The sequence below is a fragment of the Odocoileus virginianus genome, chromosome 13 (genome assembly GCF_023699985.2).
Source record: "Odocoileus virginianus isolate 20LAN1187 ecotype Illinois chromosome 13, Ovbor_1.2, whole genome shotgun sequence".
Classification (NCBI taxonomy): Eukaryota; Metazoa; Chordata; class Mammalia; order Artiodactyla; family Cervidae; genus Odocoileus; species Odocoileus virginianus.
The window spans coordinates 28249381-28268256 of NC_069686.1; the positions used below are offsets into that span (position 1 = coordinate 28249381).

The 18876-nt window shown below is 34.7% G+C and overlaps 1 protein-coding gene and 1 long non-coding RNA gene across 6 annotated transcripts in view; one reads left to right on the forward strand and one right to left on the reverse strand.

Moving 5' to 3' along the window:
• Positions 1–10102, reverse strand: part of LOC139038057 (uncharacterized) — an 85591-nt gene extending 75489 nt beyond the window's left edge. Inside the window, exon 1 of the long non-coding RNA XR_011490980.1 lies at positions 2607–10102. This is a non-coding gene — a long non-coding RNA (uncharacterized lncRNA). The remainder of the gene's footprint in view (positions 1–2606) is intronic.
• BAZ2B (bromodomain adjacent to zinc finger domain 2B) overlaps positions 1–18876 on the forward strand; it is a 407867-nt gene that overhangs the window by 79853 nt on the left and 309138 nt on the right. For 4 of the 5 annotated variants that reach the window (XM_020880363.2, XM_020880367.2, XM_020880369.2 and 1 more), the window contains exon 2: positions 10228–10590. The gene's annotated coding sequence lies outside the window, so the exon portion shown is untranslated. Of the gene's footprint in view, positions 1–10227; positions 10591–18876 lie in introns of those variants that run through there. The other variant, XM_020880357.2, reaches the window with a different exon arrangement.

Sequence of the window (18876 nt, forward strand, 5' to 3'; positions counted from 1 at the left end):
AGATTTTTCTGGAAAAGGTTTGTTGGATTCAGTATTGACAAGAGTACAAGCAGAATACAGAAACATAACTACACTCTTTACAGTTAGAGCATTGACTGTTGAATATTAATTCTCATAGTACATATTCCCAGAGCACAATTGTCTATAAACAATATGGACTTTTATCTTGATTCAGTTTTTAAAGGAAATCATGAAAATTGTGCTTATGACTGAATTTTGGTCCTTGAGTGTATATTCTTCAAAATGCTGTAAGATAGAAAACTCTTGTTTTTTGACTTGAAACAGGCTAGCTGTCAAGAGGGCACGTAGTCGTGAATTTTTGAAATCAGATATGAGATTAAAATATTTCTTCATGGGAGTACCCTGGCTGTCCAGTGGTTAGGACTGGTGCCTTTACTGCCTGACCCAGGTTCAGTCCCTGGTGTGAAACTAAGAACCCACAGGCCATATGGCTAAAAATAAAATAAAATAACTTTCATGACCCTAAAAAAGACTGTTTCTGTGATTTCAGACGGCTTGCCCCAAGGCATGTATCAGTATATTGTAGAGCTTTAAAACTGCCTTTCAGAGCTAAATTATTACTGAGTTTAGTGCTGAAAATAATACATTAGGACAGACTATAATGCAAAGAAGCTTTTATTACTATGAGATGGATTCTTCAAAAATCAGGATATGCATTTTCCTTCCCCTATCTCCACCAGAGAAAAATAACCACTTCTAACAGAGAGGCCTGGCAGGGTACAGTCTATAGAGTCACAAAGGGTTGGACACACATAACTGAAGCCCCTCAGCAAACAGGCACGTGCAGTGTGTTCTCATTTCACTTTCAATACCTCTGTTAAAGTATTTAACATGTTGTACCATGTATTTTGGAGTATTTTCATTTCTCAGTTGGATGGAGCACTCCTCAAGACCTAGTAACTGTGGTCCTCCCCAACAGAGGTGTACTGGTAAATCCTTCTGGACGTAAAAATATATACAACTTACAAAGAATAGCATATACAATACTGTATTGTAAAATCTATATAGCCAATTGATTCTTACAGAATGTTTTGGTTGATTTTTACCAAATTCTTATTTCTATAGCCCTATCTGTAGTTAGCCTATAGTTGTGCAATTGTTGAAGAATGTGGTGCTAAAATACATAGTCATTGATATTTTTGTCTAAGAGTAAGATGAAAATGAAACAGTCCTTTTTTCATCAATGATGTGACTTCTCAGAATTTTTTAATAGTTTTAAAATGGTTTAGAAAATTATTTCCCCATTTTTGTGCTATTTCAGTGTTATAATTTAAATTTAATTTTATTAACTTTTCAAAAACACTTTTTAAAGTCTACACTATTAATAAAACATTAAGCTTATGCCCTGATTTGTAGTGTTTGCTGATTTCTAGATTGTAAACATTCCCGAGGTGGTCTGTTTCAAGCTACCAATGTGACGTCACTGGTAATAGAGTTGGGAAGAGATGGGCAGTAACACACCATTGTATCATTTTTTCTGCATATTACAGTGGGCCTTGAGGACATCGATTCTAGTAAAGCATAATAAAATAAGTGATGAGTTGTATTTTTTTAAATATGTTATTCAGTCGCTAAGTCTTGCCTAACTCTTTGTGACTCCATGGACAGCAGCATGCCAGGCTTCCCTGTCCTTCACTGTCTCCTGGAGTTTGCTCAGACTCATGTCCATTGAGTCAGTGATGTTATCTAACCATCTCATCCTTAAAATGTAGCTTGCAAAATTCCTAAAGACTTAACTTTTGACTACATGTGGTTGTATGATTTGGATTCATCACACTGCTGCCCCGGTAGTGATCCTGTGCGTAACCTACATAGCCTTATATGACTGACTTGTTAATTATTTAATGCAATGAAATTAATTATAGTCATCATCATGCCCTTGGCTTTTACAGAGTATTGCTATGAGAAAGACCATACAGATGATGTCTATGCATTGGCTAAAAGATTGGGTTCAAACTTCATTATTTTACTCCAAGGTTTTAAGTTTGTCTTAATGAATTGCTTATTTTCTTATTTACCAGACAAGAATAGTATCCTGCACCCTCTTTGTTTTATTTTCCTTGAAACTCACAGGTAAATCATATGCTTGATCACAATAACTGTTAGTACAGGCAAATAACATTTCATTTTTAAAAAATCTTATGTTCAAATCTTGTTACATATATGTATGTACACGGACATACATATATATACATATATACACCTTTATACATATATAGGTATACATAGAAACACAATTTCAAATTAGGTTTCCTAAGGTATATTTGGTATGAAATATTGAATAAAGCCTTAAATTGTTGCCTTTATTTACTAGTTTTCAAAATAATAAGTTGGTTCCCTAGCATTCTTCAAAGGTGAATAATGAGTTTTTTTAAAGTATCATTATGAAATTATGTATTAAGTTGTATTTGTTATGTTGCAATCCATTTTAATTATTCTTAAGGAGCTTAAATTGTCTCACCTTTGGCCAGTGGGAACCAATTCAAGTTGGCTTTTTCACATTTATCCTCAAGTCCTTTTACATTACCCCAGTAATCTTTGATAGTTTTCATGATTTATAGTATGATAGGATATTTTAGGCTTACCTTGTACATTTCCTATCCCCAAACTAGAATCAGCCTTCGCTTCAAGGAATCTGTTTCAGGGGCAAATGATGTTTACTGTCAGTAATTGGATACATAAGTATGTGCTTGTTGCTACTGCATAGTCCCTGTTTTTAGGCCTTTACAGTGGGCAAAACTAAGAAATACATACATTTTTAAATGTAAAATATTATAGTTCATTCTGATATATCCAGTTCAAATTCATGATCACAGAATTTGTATGTAACTCACTGATTTTACATCTGTTCTTTTTTGTCCCACACCCAAACACCAACTTAATTATCCATTTGCTTTTTCTCAGAGTATGCATGCAATATAATTACAAGAATGTGCTCGTGTGTGCATGCTCAGTTGCTTTAGTTGTGTCCGACTTTTTGCGACCCCATGGACTGTAGTTCATCAGGCTCCTCCAATCCTGGGATTATCCTGGCAAGAACACTGGAGTGGGTTGCCATTTCTTCCTCAGGGGATCTTGCTGCAGACTCAGGAGATTGAACCTGTGTCTGCTGTGGCTCTTGTATTTTAGGAGGATTCTTTACCACTTGAGCCACCTAGGAAGCTCCTAATTACAATACCACCACCAATTAATACCACCACAAAACTGTGGCTGATGATAACAATTAAAGTGCTTGTTTTGTCATTGCTTATTTAAAGTTTATTTCTTAGTTTAAATCCTATGAGGAAAGTACTGTTAAATTAATGTGTTTGAATATGGTTTTTAAAAATTCCTGGGACTTCTATGGTAGTCTACTGGTTAAGACTCTGTGCTTCCAATGCAGCGAATGCAAGTTCAATCCCTGGCCGGGGAACTAAGGTCTCACGTGCTGCATGGTGTAGCCAAAAAAAAAAAAAAGACAAGATAAACTACTATGTTTAAAGTCACTTAGAATATTCTCTGTATGGTTATGCCACCAACTCCATATATTATTAAGTTCACTCATTTCATTTAGATGGGATCACTTTTAATGTATTTCTGTTTTATAATTTGCAAATTATACTTATATATATTCTGTGTTTCTGAAATCATATTTTTATGAGAAAACTTCCTGTTATTCCATCTTTGCTCCTCTGTTCCCTTCCTTTTTACAGGTAACCATTTTTAAGGGCTTCCCTGGTGGCTCAGATGGTTGGGAAGATCCCCTGGAGAAGGGAATGGCAACCCACTCCAGTACTCTTGCCTGGAGAATTCCATAGACAGAGGAGCCTTGCAGGCTACAGTCCATGGAGACACAAAGAGTTGGACACATCTGAGCCACTAACACTATGTGTTTTAAGGTTTTGACTTTTCATTTAATTTAAAAAGTGAGATAGATGAGTGGTAATATGCCATAGATGCTTTTTTCCACTTTGATATTTTTACTTAACAATATATACTGGAGTTGACAGTGAATTACTTTATATTGTATATATTCTTTATTCCCTTTTAAAAATTGCATAGTACTTCACTGTATGTATGTACCATAATTATTCAACCATTTCACTATGATGGCCTTGTGGGTTATTTCCATATGTTAGCCTAAAACAATGAAAAACCAGTTATTTTACCAGCAAAAGGGGGTTTCTTAGGGAGCAACACAGAATTGCAGTCTGGGAGATGCAACTGTGTGAACCACAAGCAAGTTCAACAAAGCAAAGGGAAGAAAATTCTTACAGAGGAGATGGGAGAGTCAGGAGAGATGCCCATAAAAAGTCCATTGGAGGAAACTGAGAGTGCAAAGTAGAACGGCTCTTTTGACCGAGTTGAGACAGTCCCATTGGCTGAGCTGTTGCCAGGCAAGGAAGAGATCTCTTCCTCTTGCTGGCATTTGTAGTTAAAACCATATTACTTCCAGCTGGAGATGCATGGTATGTCTCTTTCTGTTGGGATCTGTGTGGACTTTAACTGGTACATGGGTGACAGCTCCCTCTTTTGACCTTCAGACTACATTTTATTGAGGCTTTTGTATTAATTTTCATAGAAACTTTTGCTGTAAGAAACAATGCTTCAATGAAGCATTCTTTTTCTCATGTTGGTCAGATTCTTGGAAGTGGGATTTGCCAGAAAGAAAATAAAATGTATATGTAACTTTGCTAGATTCCATGAACATCTCTTTTGTTGGGCTTTTTCTATTTTTCACTCTAACAAGCAATATTTGAGAGTGTTCCTTTTCCCCACAACTGCCTAACAGGCTGTGCTGTGAAAATTTTGAATTTTTGCCAATTTGTTGGGTGAGACATAGTATCTCAGTGATTTTAATTTGCATTTCTCTTATGAAGAAGGTTGAGAATGTTTCTATTTAAGGGGCATTTGCATTTCTTTTTCTGTGAAATGTCTGTTCACATCTCTTGCCATTTTTCTCTCAGGGTGTTGGTGTTTTATTCATTTTTAGATACTCTTTATATGTAGGGTTATTAAATTGTCTATGTTACAAATGTTTTTCATATTTTCACTTCATCTAGTTTTGACCATTGCTAGGAACATTTACCCTACTCTTCACTTACAGAGGAATTGACCCATAATTTCTCCTAGTACTTGAATGGTTCAAATGTTTATATTTAAATATCTGATCTTTTTGAAACTTATTCTTGGAGCACATCCAAATTCATCTTTTTCCTTATGACTACTCAGTTATCTCAACACCACTTATGAAAAAGTCCATCTTTACTGCTTTGGGATACAGTTTTTATCTATGTTGAATTTCCATATATATGCACTTGGGTAATTTCTCAACTTTCTATTTTGTTTATTGGTCTTTTTTTTTTTTTCATGTGCCAATGCTACCATTAAATTATTAAGCCTTTATAGCATATTTAATATCTGATATGACACCCCCCCCACTTTCAATGTTCTTTTTCAGGGTTTTCTAGGCTTTTTAAAAAATTCCAAATGAATTTTATAATTAATTTATGCTGGTAGCAGCATTCTTTTTTTTCTGTTTTGGCCGCATGGCTTGTAAGATCTTAGCGCCTCCACCAGGAGGAACCTGTGTCCCCTGTAGTGGAAACATGGTCTCAACCACTGGACTGCCAGGGAAGTTCTGTAAAACAGTGTTCTGAATCAGCAGTGTTTAGTGGAAGCACTATCAAGAGGTTTTTTTAAAAAAATAAACACTTGACCCCACCCAGACGTAGTGAGTCTCTAGATACTGGGCCTGGGTATGCACATTTTGAAAAAACTGTGCAGTTGATTTTAATAATCCCATTTAAAAATGACCTATAAAGCATAAATTCAAGTTCTAGTTCCAGATTAACTTGTGATTTGTTTTCCCTTATGTGTTCTGTGTTCTGGACCTTACTAAACACAGCATTTGCCCAGCTCCCTAGGCCAGAAATATAGTTTTCCTTAATCCTTCCTTTTCTTTAACTCGGTTTGTCACAAAACCTACATTTTACTTTGCTTTACACCTCCAGTACCACTGGCTTTTACCATTTTCTCATGGTCTTTTAAGATAACTCTTCATAATATAGTCTATCATCTGCACTATCTATACAGTTAATTTTTTTCCTAAAAATAATGTTAATCATGTTACTTCTTTGCTGACCTTTGTTGGCTTTCAGGATAAATTCAACCAAGGCACAGAAGGCCTTACACTCACAGGTCCCAGCCTCCATTTCCTCCTTAGTCCCTGTTACTCTACAACTCACACTGAGTATTCCTATTACACTGAATTTCTGACTACTGGAAGGACATCAGATCTGGTAGCTTTTACAATTTAAATTTATGGTTTCTTTCACTTAGAATTTGCTCCTGCCTTCTTTGCCTGGTAAGCTCTCAGTATTTGAGATGCAGTTCAAATGGCCTTTCTTTGATAAAGCTTTCATATAGACTCTTAGTCAGAATTAGTAGATCCATCCTCTTTATTCTAGCAAAACTTTATTACTTGTATCTTTATAATGTGATTTTTGTGAGTCTCTGATCTCCCAGGAATTTCACACTTTCAATATCAACTAGAATGTGAGCTCTCATGTTTTTTCCAGCCTCTAGCAGAGTGCGTAGCATATAGCAAGCACTCAAATGTTTGTTCAGTGAATGAAAACAAATAAAGCTTCATTAGTCTGTACTGATTGAAACAGAAACAAGACACGACAGTGGCCAGGTGGCTCTACTATTAAGATCTCTCATTCGTTTGGCTGTCTGTAGTTCATAGTCAGCCTAGACTTTGTTCTCTGCCCATGACAGTTCTTACTCTCTGAAGGTCCATGTAACTGAAAACTACCGTAGGATACCTGTCCATCTTTATCTCCTCCTGTTTATGAAGTTCTGTCTTGGTCCTAAGAACAGATAATGCTTTATAAAAAAAGTACAATTTAGTCTATAGTGGTAGAGTAATTTATGGTACTAATTTAGATTAATTATTGGTATGAATAATTAGTTTAGGTGTATATCACATATAGGATTTTACTTATATTGGAAAAGATCTATTTGATCATTAAATTCTTTTCTAATTCTGTACATGATCAAGTACTAATTTAGATGATAAACTTAAGTAGAAGACTAAGTGCTATGGGAGCCAAATTATTTTATAACTTATAATTATTTCCCACCCCCCAACTCTATGACTATGTTGTAATCTTTGAAATAATCAAATATGGTAATGCGAAAAAGGGAAAGAATCATATTTAAAAATAATTTAACCATAACTTCTTAGTAAGTGGGTATCAAATACTAGAGTAATCCAGTTTAAAATTTTTAATGTTTCATTATTTTTAAAATCAGTCTTAAAGGTATAGATTAAATTGGATAATAATATTATATTTGAATTACCAAATAACACCAAATTATTTTAAACATATATTTTAATATAAAAATCGGAAGTTTTTATTAAAATACAGAAATTCATTTTATTTTATCAATCTATGAGTTTTTCACTTATCAACTGTATTTAAAAAATATTTTTCAAACTATGTAAAGAGCCCTTGATAATAAAAATATAGTTTTTAAGTATTTTAAACACACCAAAATCAAATTCTTTATTATTACATTTACCCTTTATTCCAATCTTTGATGATACTCTTAATTTTAAGTTACTTCATTATTCAACCAAGAGAAAAAAACTTTGTGTTATATATGGCTTCAACTTGAAATTATACATATATATGTAAGTTAGTCACTCTTTTTAAGTTAGCCACTTTCATTATCTGTGTACCATTTTTTTCTATTGATTAGGAATATATTAAGAATTTTAATTACTAAATAAGTTTTCTTATGTTAAACAATTTTCCCCACAGGTGCTTTTTTGTAAAAACTAGGCAATGTAAATTACATATTCTTATGAAACATTGTCTGGAAAGCCAGTGTGCCATCTTCAAAGCCAGTATTATTATTTCAGCATTTTATTGGAACCAAACTTTGAATTATGCTTTGCAGTCTATTTTAAAAGTATTTAAGTAAGTAAAAGACATTCTTAGTTATCTAAGTTATTCAAGTGTGCCACAACTTTATTTCCAAGGAAATGTTTTAAGAGAATTCTTATATGAAAATTGAAACAATTTGAATCTAGCTATTTCTTTTTATCCTTTTGAAATTGAATATTTTCAGCAGTAATGCTAATGATTAGACAAAATCTCTGAAATGGATTGTTGAAATATTAAAATACTTTATTTATACATAGAAATACTGTTTTGAGTATGACCCCTATTATATAAAATGCATCAACTTTTTACATGTTGCTTTGCTAAAGTAATATCTAAATGCTAGCTTTCCACACTTATACTGGAATCTGTATTTTTCTTTAACATTGTTAGTAAATTCTGATATTGTGGAACTGTTGACCCAGTCATACATGTACAGAACTTGGCCTTTGAGTTAATTAAATATGAGTTAATAATATATTATAAGGAAATTATTATCCTTATTACAGTTATTAGGTAGTTACTCAAATTATAGCTTCAAAGGAATGCAGAGCATGGAAAACTCAGGATTAAATTATGCATTTGAACCTTAGGCCAGCTTTTACTGTGGAGACAGTTTTCTGCTAAGACCAGAATTGTATGTCATTGAAATTAAATGCTTTTCTGGGGATGGAAGGTTCCAGTTTTTAATGAAATTACTGAGTGTGGTGTAGTGAAATGATTAAAATCTGTATTCCGGGAATGTGGCAGGGAAAAAAAATCAATAAGTGCTAGCACAGCTTTGCTGCTCAATGTGAATCCTGAGAATGAAATAAACTATTACAAAAATAATAATTAAAAACATATCAGCACATTAATTTATTTAGCATCAGTCTCCTGAGACATCATCTTCACTAATTTTTAGCATACATTTTACTATGTAATGAGCAGCCTTCTTTTCAGATATCCCTATTAGACAGGCAGTATTTCTGCCCTTCCCCCAGTGCTCCTGCATTGCAATCATTGTACTTGCACTTATTATGTTACAAATGACCGAGGTAAGGCTGACATTCTCAGTGCATGCAAAAAGACCTAGTCTGCCAAGCTTTTTTTTTTTCCCCTAATGAAGCAGCTTTGTGAAATCTCCCCATGTGTTAATACTAATGAAGATCCTCCAGCACAATTAAAATCACAGCCAGTAGCTGAAGAGGAAACATAAAACAATAGCATCTTTTAAGATACATTTATCCACATATGCATGTACAAAATATACATATATGGTCAAATTATTTTTCTATAGGTTGCCTTTCACTTACCCTTCATCCTGAAAATTAAATTATGCAGTTTTTAAGTTATATGAACTTTTGGGACTTTTAATGTGTTCCAGAGGTAAAACACTACCTCAATGAAAAAAAAATTATTTATCTTCTTTGGTAATAAAGCGTTATCAAGGATAAGGCCTTTTAAAAAAATTTTTTTTAAGGAAACTACAGGGTGGTGTGTTGTAGGAGGGAATGGGGTGTACTTCACCTTTAGTTTAACTTTATTGGTTTCAGGATGTTGAAATTGGTGGAGGAAAATGGAAGGGTAAAAAATAGGAAGTTAGAAGAAATTGTGGGGTAGACAAATTGTATACCTCGTGTGTAATTTAAAGATGGAGCAATAGGCTACCTAGTCTTAACTTGATTTTTTAAGTACTCTAATTCCTACAATTAGCTATCCTCTCCCACCTTTTTTGCCTTCTCAGAAGTGTGTGTGTGGGGGGACTATTGAGGTTACCTTTTGCAGTTTTAACGTATAACTTTAAAATGACTTATTATTTTAACGTTTTATTTAAATTTTAACTCAGTACATAAACATTACAGAAGCTTAACCTGCCCGGGTTAGGGCAGTAGCATTTTTATCCTGGGACCATTCTGCGTACTGCTTTTTATTTTGAGTTCCAAACATATTACATTTAGTTGACTTTTAGATTTTAACCAAATTCTGAGTTTACAGACAAAGTTTAGGTGGACATGGTTAATCTACTCTCCCTATTCGCCCGTGTACTTTTTTTTTTAATTACGTTTTCAATCCTATTTTCTGTCTTCTCTACTTTTAAAAGTAAAACAAAACATTAGAGTTCCTTAACTTTTTCCTGGAACAAGAATCGGTGCAAACTCAAAGCTACAGGATTCTTGGGAGGAAGAAGCCACCCCCTCCCTCCCTTGGCTACTTTAGGAGCTGATGGGTCATTTATTATTGGAACTGAAATGGTATAAACAATTCTCTCTCTTTTTTCCCTTGTTAACAGCAACTTTCATTGTTAGAGAGAGGAGAGAGAGAGAAGCCTTGTTGGTTGACGTCACTTGGTTCATGAAGCCTTCGCCTAGAAGTGAAGCTGCTGAACAAACCTTGAGAAGAATCATCTCCTGCTTCAATCTGCTGCTGGATAGGAACTAATCAGAGAGAGAGAGGCGGAAGACGGAGAAGGAGGGCGTCCAGGGCTTTGCCGATCACAAATCTCACCTCCACTCCAACTCGCCTTATACTTTTCTTGCAAAAATAATAATAGAAATAAGGAGGTGGTGGGGTTTCCAAAACAAAAATCGTAACCTTTAACCATCTGGGGAAGGCAAAAATCCCATCCACCGCAACTCTCAGTTCGAAAGTAAAGGTGAGTTTAAAATCCGCGGGTGTGAGGGGTGCGGGTGAAGATGAAAATTCCAAATATTGTAAAGCCGTTTGAAACCGAAAAAGAGAAGAAACTGCGCTCCAGCGAGTGGGTTAGACTCCGGAGTTGCTTATCTGGAGGCGCTTGCCCTGCCCGCCCTGCCCGCCCGGCCGCGGCTGTTTACCCTCGCCGGTCGGTGTGTCTCTTTGTTGTGCTGGCTGGAAGGCTGGGGTGGTGCTCGGGGTCCCGACTGCGGTTTGGGGGAGGAGGACGCGGAGATGCGCGGTCCTGGGTGGGAGGTGGGGAGTGCGGTCTCAGGAGAACGTAAACTTTATTCGTAGCCGCCAGTGCGGGACTTCGGTCTAGCAGGGCCGCGGGCCGTGTCTCCCCTGGCGTGGGCAGACGCTGCCGCCGCGAGTCCTCCTCCTTTGTGCCGGCCTCCCTGCTCGGCCGCCGGCGCTTCGCGTGTCCTTTTTCCTCCCTGCGGCTTCCAGCGCTCAGGTCGCCGCCAACAGTTTGGCTTCTCAAAAAAATCACCTCTGGCACGGCTGCGATCGCCGTTCCTACCGGGAATAACCGCTGCTCCCCCCATCCCCGCCGGGGTAGTTTCAAGATACCCCCCCACCCCCACCCCAGTCCGCCTACTGCTGCCCTTTTCTGCCTCCGCCCCCTCTTCCCTGTAGGACTGATAAGCTTGCGCCTGCCACCCCCCCATCCCCAATTCGGGTCTCTTTTGCTCTCTCTCCTCGAGTAGCTTGGGGCTTGGGAGTTTACAGAAAGTGAGCTGGGTGGGGTGGGAGTAGGGGCAGGTGGAACTGGGAAAAAATCTGGATACCTGGAAAGTCTGTTTCAGTACGTAGAGATTAGAGGAGCACAGCTTTTCCTACAGTAATGTCTGTCTCCTAGCAGTTCTTCCCCGGGAGCTGCCTCCTGTTCTCAACTCTTCTTCGCTCTTTTAATCTTTTTTGCTCCCCTTCCCCCCCGCCCACCCCTTGCCCTTTCGCGGCTCCTCTCCTCTTAAAGTAGTTCCACGAACCCCAGAACTGGGACTTGGGAAAGGAAGGAAATGTTTGGAGAGTCAGAACTGGCCTTGCTGTTTGGGAGATTTCCCCTTTTCTCTCCTTCTGTATTTATCTTTTGTGTGTTGCTTCCTTATAAAGAGAGAAGCAGCTGCAGTCCTTGGCCGAGTTGCTGAAATTTATCCCTTTGTGTATATTACAATATCCTCCATTTTTTTTTCCCTCTGCCCTCTAAACAACAAGCGTTTCGCCATCTTGGGCAATTTTTATTCCCAAGTCTCTCTCTCTTTTTTTAATTTTTATTTTTCAAGGACTGGGAGGAAAACTGAAAGTCAAAAAGTGTGTCTAGTTAAGATTCAAAGTTTAGGGAATGTTCAGGGGCCCAGTGACGTCATGTAAACTTTATGAAGAAATTTTACCAGGAGTAAATTTTTCGCTTAATTTTTTCCCTGTTTTAAGCGACCATGTGAAGGACCATGTAACTTACAGGTTAACGATAAGCTGTTCTTATTTTTGTGTCCTGCTCTGAAAATGAGCCCTCGGTGTCTGCACATTTTATGTTTTGTTAACAGGTGGAAAACTATGTGCGAAAAACTGGTGGAAACAGTGGCCTTTGGTATTTACGAGGCTTTTATGTATATATTTTTTATATTTTAAAGGATTTGAATATTTGCATGTTTCCTTTTTTATTTACTCCAATCCTGTAGGTTTTTCTTTAATCAGCTTGGTTAATATTTATGTATACTTATTTTAGATGACCTAGATCTCTTCTTGTAATTAACTGGTCTGTTTTTTTACATATTTCTTTGCATTTTGAAGATACAGCTTTCAAAAAAAGCTGGAGATACTGGATACTTTAAAAATATAGTAGCAGATATTAAGTAAAATGATTGGCGAACATATAGTGTTTAAAAGGCAACATTGATTTAAAAATATATTTTATAATCTCAAGCTATATGCTCTTTTATCAGCCATTATGAAAAGATAAACAATAAAAACTTGTGGTGTTTTAATTTGCTTGTCTAAAATAGTTTTTCCCCTCACTGAAGTTCGGTTGGTCACATGATCAAACTTAATGATATACTGACTGGTATATAAATAAGAGGCAATGCAAATTGAATGGGAAAGTGGAATTCTGTCTCCTATAGTCATTTTCAGTCAGCATATTTACTTCTCTTCTAACAAGGACATGAAACTGTCTGTATTTAATTTGCATTCTCTTTGTCTTCTGGGTTGGGGAAAAACATTGACTACCATTAACTCAAAAAAAAGCTAATAGAAACAATTCCAAGTACATTGAAAGATTTGTCTAACACATAAAAACTTAGGTTGTATGTGGTATGTTTCTATCTCTGTAGCAGTCTTATTTGATGTTATCTGCTATGCTATTTATTTAGAGATTTGCTTTATGTAAAACGCAATACAGAAAGCTTGACTGAATTGAATGTCTGACATTTATGTGAATCGTAGGTAGGTGAAAAATGTTTAAATAGTTAAAAGCACATAGAACAGATGGTTCTAAATTATACATGCAACAAAGGACTAGAAGATTTGGCAGATTATAAATGGCAAGCACAGTGGATAAGCAGTTTAAGAAAATGGGAGTTAAGTACGTTTGATGTCTCACACCTATTGTAAACACTGTACATATTGTCACTGTGCTGCATAATCAATAACTTCCACACATTGAGGCTCTTGTAAGTTTCAGATAGGAAAAAGCAGATTTTATAGATGTTTGAAATGAATGGTTGAATGTAAAAGTATTTAAAGCCTGTGATGATGAGTTTTTCTCTTTTTAAAGAAAATAAAACTATATGCTTTAAAATAGAAAATTATTTGTAAAAACTTAATGTTGTAGTCATATGATGGTTTGGACAGAAATAGGAGTAGATACATATTTTGAAATACAGGGGATAGTATATTTGCTGTTATATGTTATACTAGGGCTGAACTGTAGCAGCATTTACCGTTTCAAACACTCTTGAACAATATTTTTAGACTCTTCAGTCTTGAAAATGCATTTATTAGAATACTGTTAGCGTAAGTTACTAAACACATTAAATGAAAGAAGGGCGTATGTTAGTAATACTTTTTGAGTTTGGTATGTAAAATAATAATAAGATTTTACTTGGTAAGTATAGTTTACTCTCAGTTTTTAAAATGGAACAATTTATATGTAGTTTTGCCTTTCTAGAAGAATCTGAGTAATATTTTGCATTTTCAAAAGATTTAAAATAACTTATTCAACTTGGCAGAAATTTGTTTTTATTTTTGTAAGCCATTTATTTAAAATGCATATGAGACTGTAATGGAAACCTTGGAGTTTTAATTCTGTTGCCCTCTTCCCCATCTCTTTGTTTGCGTGTTTATTATAGAGCTGCAGTGTAAAGGAGCAGATGTTTTGCCAAACATCCTGATGTGTTGCTTTTTCTTATGGGAGTGCATAACTGTTCCTTCTGATGCATCAACTTGACAGCTGGTTGATTTCATGGAACTGCTAAGAAGCCATTAGTGGTGTCATTGAATTGAAACAGAACAGTCACTCCCAGCTTGAACTGCAATTGTTAATGTCTTTGTTGCTACTTTTGTGTTACTATACAAGATGTAGGATATTACAGTTGCACAAAAGTTTAGTTTTTTGTCTTATCCCTTGAATTAGTCAAAGTATGTGATAAAATTTGATTACTTTTCAGTTTAGAGATTTATCAAAGAAAGATTTTGAGCTGTAGTTTGTGAGTTTTTGAACTAGTCCTGGCTAGAACTATCAAAGGAAGATAAGATTTAGCACAAAGTGATATGGTGATTTTGATCCCTGTAGGAAATAATTTTATCAAGGCTTAATGATTTTGAATAAACTTGATATTCTGAGGGATTAATTACCTTGTGAGGTTAAGAAATTTTTGATTCTATAGATATTTTATATCATGAGACTTTAAAAATATTGTGCTTTCATAAATGTTGACTTGTTCGATTAAACATTTCTTTAAACTTTTGTTATAGAAGATAATCAGAAGAGAGAATAGTTATTGACAAAAAGGGCAATATAGGGTTTAATTTTCTTTATGAGGAGGTAAAATAACATTCAGTAATTGACTAGCAGTCATTTAAGATTTTAAAATTTGAAATTATATTTTTGTTTTGCTAGTAACTTTTATTGGTAGTTTCAACTATCACACTGTGGTACTAAAATGGTGTCAGATCATCCCATTGGTGCCAAGGCATTTTCAGCTTTTTCTAATTACTTGCTTTTTTCTTTCCTTCAGTGGGAGAGGAGATAGGAGAGGGGGAGAATAAGAGTGATCATCTCAACAGCAGAAAGCACATTAAAAAAAATTTGTGTAAAACTCTTAAGATGATGAGTTTAAGGATAAAAATGTAACTTATCACTATGTTAAAAGATATTTTCTAGTTCCAATATTTATTGATTTTTAATTTTAAAATCTTTCAACTAACAGTTTTTCAGAGCATGACATTTATAACATATTTAAAATAGTTTACCTTTAAAAGAAATTCTTAAAATGTGAAATTGATGATTAGGATAGATAATTTGCTGAGTTAAATCCTATTAAAAGGACTTCTTAGACAATATAAGCAAATTTAAACAATTTTAATACACTGCTGAGTGATTCCTGAAATATGATTTCCTGAAATCATAAGTTTATGAAAATAGTTTTCTTTTAAATAGATCATACATTACTGAGACTAAAGGTAAAATATATGCTTAGGTAATAATAGTTACTTTTACATAACCTTTTGATATAATCATCATGCAGTTTCTTAAAATTATTCTATTACCTTAGCCTGTGATTCAAATTTTAAGAAATAGATTTACTCATAAAATATTTGTATCATGTCATATATTCATACAAACTAAATGGTAAATTGATTTGTATATTAAATGTAAACTTTTTAAAAGGAATATCAGTGCTTAGCTCATTTTTAGAGATGATATAATTTTAATTGTAATGCAAATAAGCATCCCAAATTTAAGTAGGAATTTTTCCACATTCGGTTTCTTAAAGGAAAGCAGTTCTAAAGAGAAGAGTCATAAAAAGTTTAAACTTACATACGTAAGTTTATTTGTTGACTCTATTAACTTTGAATAATGAGCAATAAATATATTTGATTAATTTACAATTACATATGGAGCTTAAACAAAAGTGAATTTACATGACTTTTAAATCTGTTTTAAATGTGATATGATTTGTGGCATCATAGTATAGTCTGAGATGTAAAATATTTAAGAGACCTGATATTTTTAAGTTAAACACTGAACTTTTTAAAATGAATGGCTCTTAAGAGCATGAGATGAAGCTACTGTTTTTATCCTACATATTTAAAAATTTACTCTGTAAGATGGTGTTTTTAATTTTTAAAAAATGAAATTAATGCTTTAAAAAGTTATATTTATAACTTATGACATTTGGCTTGTACTTTGGTTTTGTAATGCCTTTCAAATGAAAATTAAATGTTAGAGATAATAGTAATGGAGCTAATACATAGATCAGAACCTTTACTGACTTTATGTGTATACATGTGTGCATGCTTGTGTATGTAAGAAAAAAGAAGCATTTTGTTTACAGATGATTATTGTACTTTAGTGATATGTAGACATAATTGTGTGTTTTTCCTCTGTTTTCTCCTCTTAACACTTTTCCACAAGCATGCACTCATTAATCAAAGACGGTGCACTCCTGCTGAGGGCATAGAGGTTCATCAAATTGGCAGTCAGTTTGGTGTAAAGAACGGTGTCCTGAAGCTCTTAACTCACTGGGACATAAATAAATCTAAGGTCTTTGTATGCAAACCCTGGAGGTTAATACTGTATAATTCAGTGTCCTGTCTTTGTTTTTATGATTGATGTTTTTAAATGTTTCAGGCTTGATGCAAGTCTTCTTGTAGGTCAGGTCTGACAATCTGATTGGCTGAAGTCAGAAAGCATTAGGTTGTCAGAAGGACTTTGAGTATGCTGCAGAGATTTTGATTTTTTTTTTCCTACTAGATCATTGTCATATTGCCTGAGCTGTTATAGGAATGTACCAATGATTGACATCCCCTGCTGTGATAATGGACCCAGTGCATGAAATGCCAATAGTTTGGTCCTATTTGTTCGGAAGCTTACTGCTATTTGTATCCTTAACAGAGCTAACATGTAGAACAAGCAAAACTACTGGGATTTCTCTGTAGAAATAGTGCTGGGATTTGGCTTTAACATGAATTGGTTGCATATTCATAATTTAAGAACAGCTGGTTACAGCAAGCTCATAGTCATTTGCAAGCTATTATAAACCATTCCACTCACACATGGAGCCTGTACTTGGTGGATTTTTTTTTTTTTTTATTGATCTACCTGCATTTAAAATCTGGTCACTGCTGCTACAGAAGCTCTTCATTTTAGCTGTGTTTGCAACATAGAACAGCTTCAATTTTAAATATTTATTTAAGCTAAATGCTGAATAAAATAAAGAAGCTTTGAAGGAACTAAATGTAAAGGGTCAATAATGTATATTACCCATAATATGTCTCATTTTGACCCCAAACAAACAAATGTAGATTATACAGACATTGTATGTTTTGGAAAGTATGTTTTATGATTTTTTCCATAGATGAATAATCAAATTATCTTTGATATGAAAATATCATTAATCATATTTTACTAGTTAGGTCTAGTTTTAAGAAACAAGGCAAACAATAAGTTGTGGTTAATTAACCTGTAAAACAGTTTCATCTTATATGCAGAAAAATGATAGTACTTTTAGTTTTGAGTGATATGAGGCAAGATAGAAAAGAAAATCAATAAGACGTTATAATTGGATTAGAATAATGCTAACTATAAAAATATTTAGGAGTCTCTTCTGCCTTTAGGTCACTTTTGGAATGTAAAGCACAACTCTACTATTACAGTATTGAAACGACATATGTAAGCTAGTCCAGCTTTAATAGTTTCCTACATATTGTGCTGCCCAGTAGTGACTGAAAAGAGAGAAGAAAACCACTGTATCTCAAGCTTTCAAAGAGAACTGTAGGAGGAGAAAATGTTAAATGTGATTTCAGATATCCTGGTAGGAATCACAGGGAGCTTTGCCTTGATTTGTGTATGTTAAAATAAGTGGATACCTGAGTGATTTACAATGGTGGTGATTGTATTGAGCTTCCCACACAACATAGTGTTAGATTCACATGTGCTTGCATGTGTTTGTCCCCACACTAGATGATAAAGTAGCTTTCAGCACTTCAAGGTTGAGTAGCAATCCTAAGAGTGCATTTTACTCTTTCTTGCCTTCACAAATGGCTGGATATGTTGGTAATATAACAGAATATATGGCCAAATTTAATCTAGCTGATAGCAGGCTGCACTTTTTTCTAAATAATAAATTGAAAGGTTATTAAAGGACGATGTGTTAAGTTTCAGTTTTGCATTTTGTAGGATAATGACTTTATATAGTTAATTTGCCATTATTTGAGTTTACAGTGATCATTTTGTGAATTATTCTATCCCCCTTTTTCTCTTCTCTCTGCCTTTTGACTATTGGCCTTTCAGTTATTTCCCTGCTCTTTAACAGCTTAACAAAGAGTAAGCTGAGTTAGTGTAAAAGGAAGTAAATTTCAAATGAGTTTAGTTTCCCTTCCTTCTTCACTTCTTGGTAGACCAGATAGAGCAAAGTCCTTAGATTTTCACCAAAACAAAGGTTTAGGATTTTGTCTCCCTTTTCTGATTCTCATTATATAACAGATAATTATATTTGGATAAAAAGAAAGGTGAGGTAATGGATCCATTTTTACAAATATTAGAAACTCAACAAAACAGTAGAAAATTTAGACATTACTTGAAAACTGAATTGACTCAGTACCTGCAACTACAAGAGAATCACAGGTATTTGATGCACTTTTATTCCTCTACTACTAATAATTTGGGAAAAGGAGGACAGCTACCTTCATTCATCAAGTTTGTACTTTATGCTGCCTTCAAGCGTACTCTTGATGAGCCATGAAATAAAGTTTGTGAAAGCTCATAGTAGGATAGAGATGACTTTTGTTTGGAATCATTAGAAAAGGTTATTTGGTTTAGACAACTTTGAATTAGACCAAGAAGATGAATAAACTGAATATTCAGAGATCTGGAAGAAAGTGTCCCAACTAAAACAGGACAGCATGAGCCCCCTGTGGAACAATTTAATTCAAACTAGGTCTATTGGGCGTGTGGAGTAGTTGTGCAACATTGTTGGGGGGTCATCCTTGAAGGAAAAGAGAATGTTATGGGGTCCAGCTT